General features: G+C 39.1%; 1 pseudogene; it reads left to right on the top strand.

Moving 5' to 3' along the window:
* The first annotated feature begins 695 nt into the window (after positions 1–695).
* Positions 696–11,134, top strand: part of LOC123934743 — a 39,771-nt pseudogene continuing 29,332 nt past the window's right edge.

The following is an 11,134-nucleotide window of genomic DNA, read 5'->3' as shown; positions in this document are numbered from 1 at the left end:
TTGGGGGAACAGGTGGTGGGTAATGGGGAGGGCACGTTTTGCATGGAGCACTGGGTGTTGTGCAAAAAGAATGAATACTGTTACACTGAAAAAATAAATAAAATAAAAAAAAAGAATGTATTGCAACATTATTATTTAATGACATTTTTGTTTCAGTAATGTGAGGGGTGTGTGTCTGTGTGTCTGTGTGTGTGCTGCATGTGTCTCTCTGTGTGTGTATGTGTGTGCATGCACATGTGCATAAAGAAAACCCAAATCTAGGAATTTTTTCAGAATTTTTTCAATGATTTTTTAAGACTTTTGAGTGGTTACCTGTTCAGAGAATAAACAGGGACCTATTTTCCCAAGTAAGCACATCTTGCAAGTAAGATAGGCTTTGTATGCATAAAATCCATGTGGTAAGGAGACTCTGATCCCAGAGGGGGATGCCCACTTGATTTAATGTTCTGCTGTCACCATCATGAAATTCTGAATATTTTTGGGTGTGCATGTGTGTTTTATAAATCAAATCCAACGGCACAATGGAGTATGGGCATGCCGAACGGAGATATGCCTCATGGCAGCACCCACACTACCACCACATAAGCACTGAACTTGGGGCCTGAGACCCACTTGTTAGCTTAGGGTAGTCTAGGCTCTTCAGGGCCCTGAAGAAATGACTGGGCCCAAAACCAAGGCCCAGATAGAGAGTTATAATGGTGGCAGCAGCAGTAGAAGTAGCAGTGATGGTGATAGTGGCTGTGGTCTGGGGAAAAGAAGAGATTCCTCAAGGGGGCAACACTGGACTTGCAGTGGGAGGTCAGCTTGCCCATCCATCCTGGTATACTGTCCCTATATTTAAAGAAGTGTTAATACCTATTCATCTCAAACTGTTCCAAAAAAATAGAAATGGAAGGAAAATTTCCAAACTCATTCTACAAGGCCTGCATTACCTTGGTTCCAAAACCATACAAATATACCACTGAAAAAGAGAATTACAGGTCAATATCCCTGATGAATATGGATGCACAAATTCTCAGTAAAATACTGGTGAATCAAGTGGGATTTATTCCTACAAAGCTACAAGGGTAGTTCAATATTCACAAATCAATCAGTATCATACACTACAATAATAAAAGAAAAGAACTATATGATCCTCTCAATGGATGCAGAAAAGGCATTTGACAAAGTACATCATCCATTCTTGATAAAAACTATCAACAAAGTAGGGATAAAGAGAAAACACCTCAATATCATAAAGGTCATGTAAGAAAGACCCACAGCTAATACTATCTTCAATGGGGAAGAATTGAGAGTTTTTCCTCTGTAGTCAGGAACAATACAGGGATGTTTATTCTCACCGTTTTTATGTAACATAGTATTGGAAGTCCTATCCTTAGCAATCAGACAATAAAAAGAAGTAAAATCATCTAAGTCATCAAGGAAATAGTCAAATTTTCATTATTCTCAGGAGATACATATATCACAGTAGTATATATGTGTGTGTATATATATATACTAGAATATTACTTGGCCATCTAAAAGAATAAAATTTTGCCATTTCCAATGATGTGGAGGAGCTAGAGTGTATTATGCTAAGCAAGTCATTCAGAGAAAGACAAATACCATATGATTTCACTTACATGTGGAATTTAAGAAACAAAACAGATGCATATAGAGGAAGGGGGAAGAAAGGAGAGGGAGGGAAACCATTAGATACTCTTAACCATAGATAACAAACTGAGGGTGATGTGGGGGAGGTAGGCAGGGCATGGGCTAAATGGGTGATGGGTAATGAGGAGGACACTTGTTGTGTTGAGTGCTGGGAGTTATATGTAAGTGATGAAACACTAAATTCTATTCCTGAAACCAATATTACACTATATGTAATATTGTGTAGCTAACTTGTTATGTGTTATATGTTATATGTTAACTAACTTGAATAAATAATAATTTGAAAAAAATAGTTACAAATCATGTAAGCACGTTCATTTCTTCAACAACCTTAACAAGTTACAGAAAATGTCAGGAAATATCAAAATGCCACCATATAAATTTACATTTAAAATTAAATTCAGGCTTACATGAAAGTGATTTGTATGAAGTTAAATCTTTTTAGAAAAATTGTTCTGTAAAAAAATAATCAGTTTAGGGGGGAGTCAAGATGGCGGGGAAGTAGGAGGAGGTGCTGTTTCAACCTGTACCCTAAAGTGAGCTGATTACCTACCAAAGAACTCTGGTCTCCCATGATATTAGCCTGAGATTAGAATTATACACTTCTGGATCTCTACGAGGACAGAAGATGCCAGTGGGCAGGTAAAGTGGAGTGGAAACATCGGACTGATATCGGAAGATAAACAAAAGGGGGAGGGAGCCACCAGAAGCAACCCATTGGAAAGTAATACCCCAATACGAGAGTGCCCTGTGTCTGGGGACTAGCATTAACAGGGAGTCTGGTTGAAAGCACTCAAAAAGAGCAAAGGATCATGGGAAGAAATTGTGAGAATCGGGGCGGTTAGAGACAGGGACTTAAGTCCCCGGACCCAGGAGAGCCGCCCCTGGTGCTGAGCCAGAGAGAGTGAGGCGGAGAAACCAGGTCTTGGTCCCTGAGCCGCCAGTGTGCCTGAGCCACCAGCGCACCCGAGAACGCGTGGGGTCTGGCTCCCGTGAGGGGCTGGGAGCCTCGCCAGATGGCGTTCCTGAGACGCGCGGGCCCCACACCCTCCCTGAGAGAGGTGCGGGCAGGCATTAGCCTGGCACTCATAGACCCCCGCCGAGGGATCAGAGCCTGAGACGCAGGTGCCCCACACCCTCCCCTGGGAGAGGTGCTCACAGGCACTAGCCTGGAGATCTGGGACCCGGAAAAACCAGGCACTCCCAGCCCGGGCCAGCGGGAAAATCTCAGTGTGCAATCACTACTTGGAACCTCTCTGGCATTCTGGAGCTGCCCAGACAGCCGCCGCTGCTGCCGTGGTTTTGAGTACAAGGAGGAGCTCCTGCATCCCCAGGGACCATGACACGGAACCTACTCAGCCAGCAGCTCTGCAGAGCAGTCTGAGGCTTCTCTCTGAGAGGGAGGACGGGGTGCAGTTTGCTCTCCTATAAACCTCCAAAAACCATCAAAAGCTGTCAAGGCGAGAGAAAACAGATGAACAAACATAAAAACCTCCAGAGAACAAAAGCCTAAAAAAAACGGTTTCCTCAGAGCCCACCCCCTTGAAGGGGGCAGGAGGACTTAACCGGGAATATCATTGACTGAAAACCCACGTGGCAGGCTCCTCCCGCAGAAAACCAACCAGGAAGGAAGAAAAAAAAAAAAGAGAGAGACAAGAGAACAACCACCACTACTTCATAGATAAAACGTTTATTTTTAACACGTTACCACTATTCTGGTTCGTTTTTTTATACATATAGATAATTTTTTAACCTATTAACCATCACAGTGAGATGTCCAGTACATCAAATTCCTTAATAACCTTCTAACATGAACTTTTTGATACATACACCCGTGTTTTTCTTCTGCTTTTCTATTTTTTAATTTTTTTAAAAATTTTAGTTTAGTTTAGCCTAGTTTATTCTTTTTTAATTTTTATTTTCTAATATACATATAGAGTTAAGCTTCAAGGTAATCCCCTTTCCCCAATCAATGCTACCCCATAGGTAAACCAATTTTTAATCCCCCTTTATCTTAGGAAAGTTGAGTCCTTTAACAAAGACATCAAGTTACATCCAGGAAGAATCAAAATAACCTTCCTCACCCACACTGAGAATTTATAACCACTCTCCCATCTTTTCCTTTCACCACGTTTCTGTGTATTTGTGTTTGTCCTGATAGTATATAAATATTATTCTTGGGGTTCTTTTTGACGAGGTTCTTCCTTTTTTGGCTTATATATATATATGTATATTTTTTTCTCTTGTCATATACTTTTATCAGTCTTTTTGTTTGTCTATTTTTGTTTGTATACTTCATAAATCTTACCTTGGGGCCCATTTGTGCTGAGCCTTCTCTTTTATATTCTCTTTTTTTCCTCTCTCTCTCTCTCTCTCTTTTTTCTTTTTCTTTTCTTTTTTCTCTCATTTGGGTGGGGAATGCTGATTACACAGAAGCATTCCAGGGTGCACCTTGACTGCACCACAGTCGATACATCCAGCTACATCCATTCAGTCATCTCTCACCAAAATGACTAGGAGGAGGAATGCCCAACAGAAGAAAAATACAGAGGATGGACTTTCTGCAACAGAGCTAATGGCTATCCACATAGACAATATGTTGGCAAAAGGAATTCAGGCTAACAATTATCCAGGAAATAGCTAGGTTGGAGAAAGCCATGGATGACCAAACCAAATTGATTAGGGCAGAAGTGAAAGCCACCAGGGATGATGTTCACAATGTTAGGACAGAACTGAAAGCCACCAGGGATGATGTTCAAAATGCTCTCAATGAGTTCCACTCTAATCTAAATTATCTAAAAGCTCGGGTAACTGAGACAGAAGATAGAATTAGTGATCTGGAGGACAAACAGATAGAGAGAAAGGATCAGGAGGAAGCCTGGAACAAACAGTTCAGAAGCCATGAAAACAAAATCAGGGAAATAAATGATGCCATGAAACGTTCCAACATCAGAATTATTGGAATCCCTGAAAGGGGAGGAGAAAGAAAGAAGTCTAGAAGATACAGTGGAACAAGTTGTCTATGAAAATTTTCCCAATCTCACAAATGGAACCAGTGTTCATGTACTAGAGGCAAAACGGTTTCCCCCCAAGATTATAGATTCTCCAAAGTCCTCGAGACACCTGATAGTGAGAATGAAGAATTATAACTGTAGGCAAACCCTCTTGAAAGCAGCTAGGACAAAGAAGCTCCTTACATACAGAGAAAAGCCCATTAGAATAATGTCAGACCTGTCCAGAGAGACCTGGCAAGCCAGGAAGGGCTGGCAAAATATATTCAGAGTACTAAATGAGAAGAACATGCAGCCAAGAACACTTTATCCAGCAAGACTGACATTCAAAATGGATGGAGAGATAAAGAGTTTCCAAGACCTGCAAGGCTTAAAAGAATATGCAACCACCAAGCAGACACTGCAGGAAATATTAAGGAGGGTTCTATAAAAGAGAAAAAATCCCAAGAATATCATTGAACAGAAATATAGAGACAATCTACAGACAGAAAGACTTCAAAGGTAACACAATATCAATAAAAACGTATCTATCAATAATCACTCTCAATGTGAATGGCCTAAATGCACCCATAAAATGACACAGGGTTGCAGATTGGATAAAACAACAGGACCCATCCATATGTTGTCTACAAGAGACTCATTTTGAACCTAAGGATACCCCCAGACTGAAAGTGAAGGGATGGAGAAACATCTTTCATGCCAATGGGCCTCAAAAGAAGGCCGGGATAGCGATTCTCATATCAGATAAATTAGATTTTAAACTGAAGACTGTAGTCAGAGATACAGAAGGACACTACATAATTCTTTTTTTATATTTTATTTATTTGACAGAGAGAAAGCACAACTAGGCAGAGAGGCAGGCAGAGAGAGAGGAGGAAGCAGGTTCCCTACAGAGCAGAGAGCCTGATGTGGGGCTAGATCCCAGGACCCTGGGATCATGACCTGAGCCGAAGGCAGAGGCTTTAACCCACTGAGCCACCCAGGCACCCCAGGACACTACATAATTCTTAAAGGGACTATCCACCAAGATGATCAACAATTGTAAATATCTATGCCCCCAATATGGGAGCAGCCAATTATATAAGAAAACTATTAATCAAGATAAAGAGTCATATTGATATGAATACATTAATAGTAGGAGATCTTAACATGCCTCTCTCAGAAATAGACAGATCGTTGAAGCAGAAAATTAATAAAGAAATAAGAGCATTGAATGAAACATTGGACCAGATGGACCTCATAGACATATACAGAGCATTCCACCCTAAAACAACAGAATACTCATTCTTCTCAAGTGCACATGGAACCTTCTCCAGAATAGACCACATACTGGGTCACAAAGCAGGACTCAACTGATACCAAAAGACTGACATTATTCCCTGCATATTCTCAGATCACAATGCTTTGAAACTGGAGCTCAATCACAAGGAAAAGTTCGGAAGGAACTCAAACATCTGGAAGCTAAAGACCACCTTGCTTAAGAATGCTTGGATCAACCAGGAGATCAAAGACGAACTTAAACAATTCATGGAAACCAATGAGAATGAAGACACTTTGGCCCAAAACATATGAGATACAGCAAAGGCGGTTCTAAGGGGGAAATACATAGTCATCCAAGCTTCCCTCAAAAAACTGAAAAATCCAGAATATACCAGCTGTCTCTACACCTTAAAGAACTGGAGAATCAACAACAAATCAAACCAACTCCACACACAAGAAAGGAAATAATCAAAATTAGAGCAGAGATCAATGAGGTAGACACCAGAAATACAGTAGAATGTATCAATGATACAAAGTCAATGTACAGAAATCAGTGGCTTTCTTATACACTAACAATGAAAATACAGAAAGGGAAGTTAGAGAATTGATTCCATTTACTATAGTACCAAGAACCATAAGATACCTGGGAAAAAAACATAACCAAAGAGGTAAAGGATCTGTACTCAAGGAACTACAGAACACTCATGAAAGAAATTAAGGAAGACACAAAAAATGGAAGACCATTCCATGCTCTTTGATCAGAAGAATAAACATTGGTAAAATGTCTATACTGCCCAGAGCAATCTATACTTTTAATGCCATTCCGATCAAAATTCCACGGGTATTTTTCAAAGAGCTGGAGCAAATAATCCTAAAATTTCTATGGAATCAGAAGAGACCCCGAATTGCTAAGGATATATTGAAAAACAGAAACAAAACTGGTGGCATCACATTACCTGATTTCAAGCTTTACTACAAAGCTGTGATCACCAAGACAGTGTGGTGCTGGCATAAAAACAGACACATAGACCAGTGGAACAGAGTAGAGAGCCCAGATATGGACCCTCAACTCTATAGTCAAATAATCTTCAACAAAACAGGAAAAAATATACAGTGGAAAAAAGACAGCCTCTTCAATAAATAGTGCTGGGAAAATTGGACAGCTATATGTAGAAGAATGAAACTCGACCATTCTCTTACACCGTACACAAAGATAAACTCAAAATGGATAAAAGACTTCAACGTGAGACAGGAATCTATCAGAATCTTAGAGGAGAACATAGGCAGTAACCTCTTCGATATCACCCACAGCAACTTCTTTCAAGATATGTCTCCAAAGGCCAAGGAAACAAAAGCGAAAATGAACTTTTGGGACTTCATCAAGATCAAAAGCTTCTGCACAGCAAAGGAAACAGTCAACAAAACAAAGAGGCAACCCACGGAATGGGAGAAGATATTTGCAAATGACAGTACAGACCAGGATCTATAAAGAACTCCTCAAACTCAACACACACAAAACAGATAATCATATCAAAAAATGGGCAGAAGATATGAACAGACACTTCTCCAATGAAGACATACACAGGCTATCAGACACATGAAAAAATGCTCATCATCACTAGCCATCAGGGAGATTCAAATTAAAACCACACTGAGATATCACCTTACACCAGTTAGAATGGCCAAAGTTAGCAAGACAGGAAGCAACGTGTGTTGGAGAGGATGTGGAGAAAGGGGAACCCTCTTATACTGTTGGTGGGAATGCAAGTTGGTGCAGCCACTTTGGAGAACAGTGTGGAGATTCCTCAAGAAATTAAAAATAGAGCTTCCCTATGACCCTGCAATTGCACTACTGGGCATTTACCCCAAAGATACAGATGTAGTGAAAAGAAGGGCCATCTGTACCCCAATGTTTATAGCAGCAATGGCCACGGTCGCCAAACTGTGGAACGAACCAAGATGCCCTTCAACGGATGAATGGATAAGGAAGATGTGGTCCATATACACGATGGAGAGTATTATGCCTCCATCAGAAAGGATGAATACCCAACTTTTGTAGCAACATGGACAGGACTGGACGAGATTATGCTGAGTGAAGTAAGTCAAGCAGAGAGAGTCAATTATCATATGGTTTCACTTATTTGTGGAGCATAAGGAATAACACAGAGGACATGGGGAGATGGAGAGGAGAAGGGAGTTGAGGGAAATTGGAAGGGGAGATGAACCATGAGAGACTATGGACTCTGAAAAACAACCTGAGGGTTTTGAAGGGGCGGGGAGTGGGAGGTTGGGGGAGCCAGGTGGTGGGTAATAGAGAGGGCACATATTGCATGGAGCACTGGGTGTGGTGCAAAAACAACGAATACTGTTATGCTGAAAAGAAAAAAATAACGTGAAAAAAAGTAAAATAATAATCAGTTTAAATGTGCTAAAATTTGTATTTAGAACTAATTTATAACAAATTATCCCAATGGTGTCATTGCCTAGGTAAAACTCATAATAGTTGCATCACGAGAAAGATCCTTCTCAAACTTAAAAATTAGCAAAACTCATTTGCAATTTTCCATTTGCCAAGAGCAACTGATATCATTTTCAAATACAGCGATTGAAAATAACGTTACTAAAGGTATATATTTTAATGATCTTAATGACCTAATAAGCAAATTTACAGAAAATGAGCCAGAAAAATATTTTGATGAGTCAAGATATCACATTCATAAAATATTATCATTTTTATATAATATAAAATAATTATACAAAAAAATTCTTTGTAAAATTTGCAAGATTATGCTATCAATCATATGTTGCTATTGCCCTCATTACAGTTTCTTTAACATTTGTAATTTAAATTCAATTAATTAACATATAATGTGTTATTGGTTTCAGAGGTACAAGCCTTTGATTCATCAGTCTTATATAATACCCAGTGCTCATTATAACATATGCCCTCTAATCTTATATAATACCCAGTGCTCATTATAACATATGCCCATCAAGTTATGCCATCCCTCTACCTCCCTCCCCTCCAGCAACTCTCAGTTTATTTCTTATGATTAAGAGTCTCTTATGATTTGACAAAGGGATAAAGGAAGAGGACAAAAAAAGACTCATAGCGATGAACCATGAGAGACTATGGACTCTGAAAGAACCTGAGGGTTTTGAAGGGGCACGGGTTGGGATGTTGGGGAACCAGGCGGTGGGTAATAGGGAGGGCAGGTATTGCATGGAGCACTGGGTTTGGTGCAAAAACAATGAATACTGTTACGCTGGAAAGAAATTTTTAAAAAGTGAAAAAAAAAAGAAACTCTACAAATGTCTTGCAACTTTCCTGTATATCTGAATCTATTCTAAAATAAACATTAAAAAAAAGACTCATAGCATTGAGACTCTATTTTATATATCTGAGATTCTCAGAGCTGTCCTGTCCTTGCAGTTTGTTTTTTTTTTTTCTTTCTTTCTGGATTAAGAGAATTATCCTATATACTTTCAATACATTAATTTTCTTCCTAAGCTAGTTGGAGTTAGATTTCTATCGCTTGCAACCAAAATAATCCGCACTGGTAGATGGATGACAACTTTAAATAATCAAAATTATAATGCTAATCACTGTAGAGTATTTGTATTGTGTAAAATACATACAATAGCTCATTTGACAGTATCAATTCTGTGAGCAAAGTAAGAAAAGTATTATTATAGGTGTGTCTTCCATACATTAGATGGCAAGCTTCATAAATGAAAAAAATGCATCTTTTTTTTCAAATTTTATATTACCCAGCAGCCACCAATATTTTAGAAATCATAGAACTGAGATTTGGGGGAAACTATTGACCCAAGTTTATACAATGGTAAGTGGCTGCTGAACTTACCATTCAAGTGGTTCCCCTTGACAACCAGTATTTTCTATATTATGATTGGCTCTGTTTTTGCCATTGGCTACACAAAGGTGAACAAGATCTTAGTCCCTAGTCCCAAAGAATTCAGAGTCTGGTGCAATGGTTCACAAAGTTGTACTCCTTATTTCTTAATATGTCCTCTTCCATTTTGTTGAAATGATGAGTCTGGTGGTAGGTTTGTACTAACTACATTTACCAAAAGGTCTCATAGTACCTGTGAGATAGATAGATATCGTATTTTAATTTTTATCAAATGATAAGATAATTTCCTGGATAAAAATGACCTCCCTCCATGGGAAATCTGCCACATCCAGTACAGTACTAAAACCTGGCATGTGATGGACACTTAACTTGCTATATTGCTGCACTCCCTACCACCGCCTCCAATTAGTCTTATTTAGAGGTGATGTATTAGGGTACTTAAAAGATTGGGATTTTGAGGGGTGCCTGGCTGGCTCAGTCTCTTAAGCTTCTGCTTAGACATCTCAGATCATGATGCTAGAGCCTATGTGGAGCCCCAAATGGAGCCTCGTACCAGGCAGCTCCTCAGGTTATCTGCTTTTCCTTCTCCTTCTTCTACCCCTCCCCCAGCTCAGGCGCACGCTCTCTCTCCCTCTCTCGCTCTTTCTGTTTCTCTCTCTGTCAAATAAATAAAATCTTTTAAAAAAAAAAAAAGATTGGGATCTTGAGACAAAAAAGACTTGGTCAAATTTCTGTTCTGCTACTTACGAGCTCTATTACTACTAGAAAGTTTCATAATTTTTTTGTGTGCTTTACTTTCCTTATCTGTAGCATGGGAATAATAACAGTACTTATCTCGGGATTTTGGTGTAGGGACTAAATGTAGTGTTGCAATGTAAAGCACTTGCCTATATTTTGCTGCATAATAAATTTTGAATTTGGGCTTTTTTTCCTAAGCCAAAGTTAAAATAAAGTATAAGAAATACCAGCAGGTGACTACATAATCAAAACAGTATGATCTGTAATAAATAAAAGGCATGTACAATGCTATAACACTGCACTGTCATAATTAAATAAATGAGAAAGGCTTACAGACAGCACTTTTTATGATTTTCCACTAAATATCTTTATTTAATTTTGTTTTTTTTTTTGACATTGACTTATTTATTCAAATCTATCAGAATCCCCCAGAATGTGGTAAAGAATATTTTTTTTCCATTTTATTTATTTTTTCAGTGTAACAGTATTCATTCTTTTTGCACAACACCCAGTGCTCCATGCAAAACGTGCCCTCCCCATTACCCACCACCTGTTCCCCCAACCTCCCACCCCTGACCCTTCAAAACCCTCAGGTTG

The sequence above is a fragment of the Meles meles genome, chromosome X, assembly GCF_922984935.1.
Source record: "Meles meles chromosome X, mMelMel3.1 paternal haplotype, whole genome shotgun sequence".
In the NCBI taxonomy this organism is placed as follows: domain Eukaryota; kingdom Metazoa; phylum Chordata; class Mammalia; order Carnivora; family Mustelidae; genus Meles; species Meles meles.
This window is presented reverse-complemented; position numbering and strand designations above follow the sequence as displayed.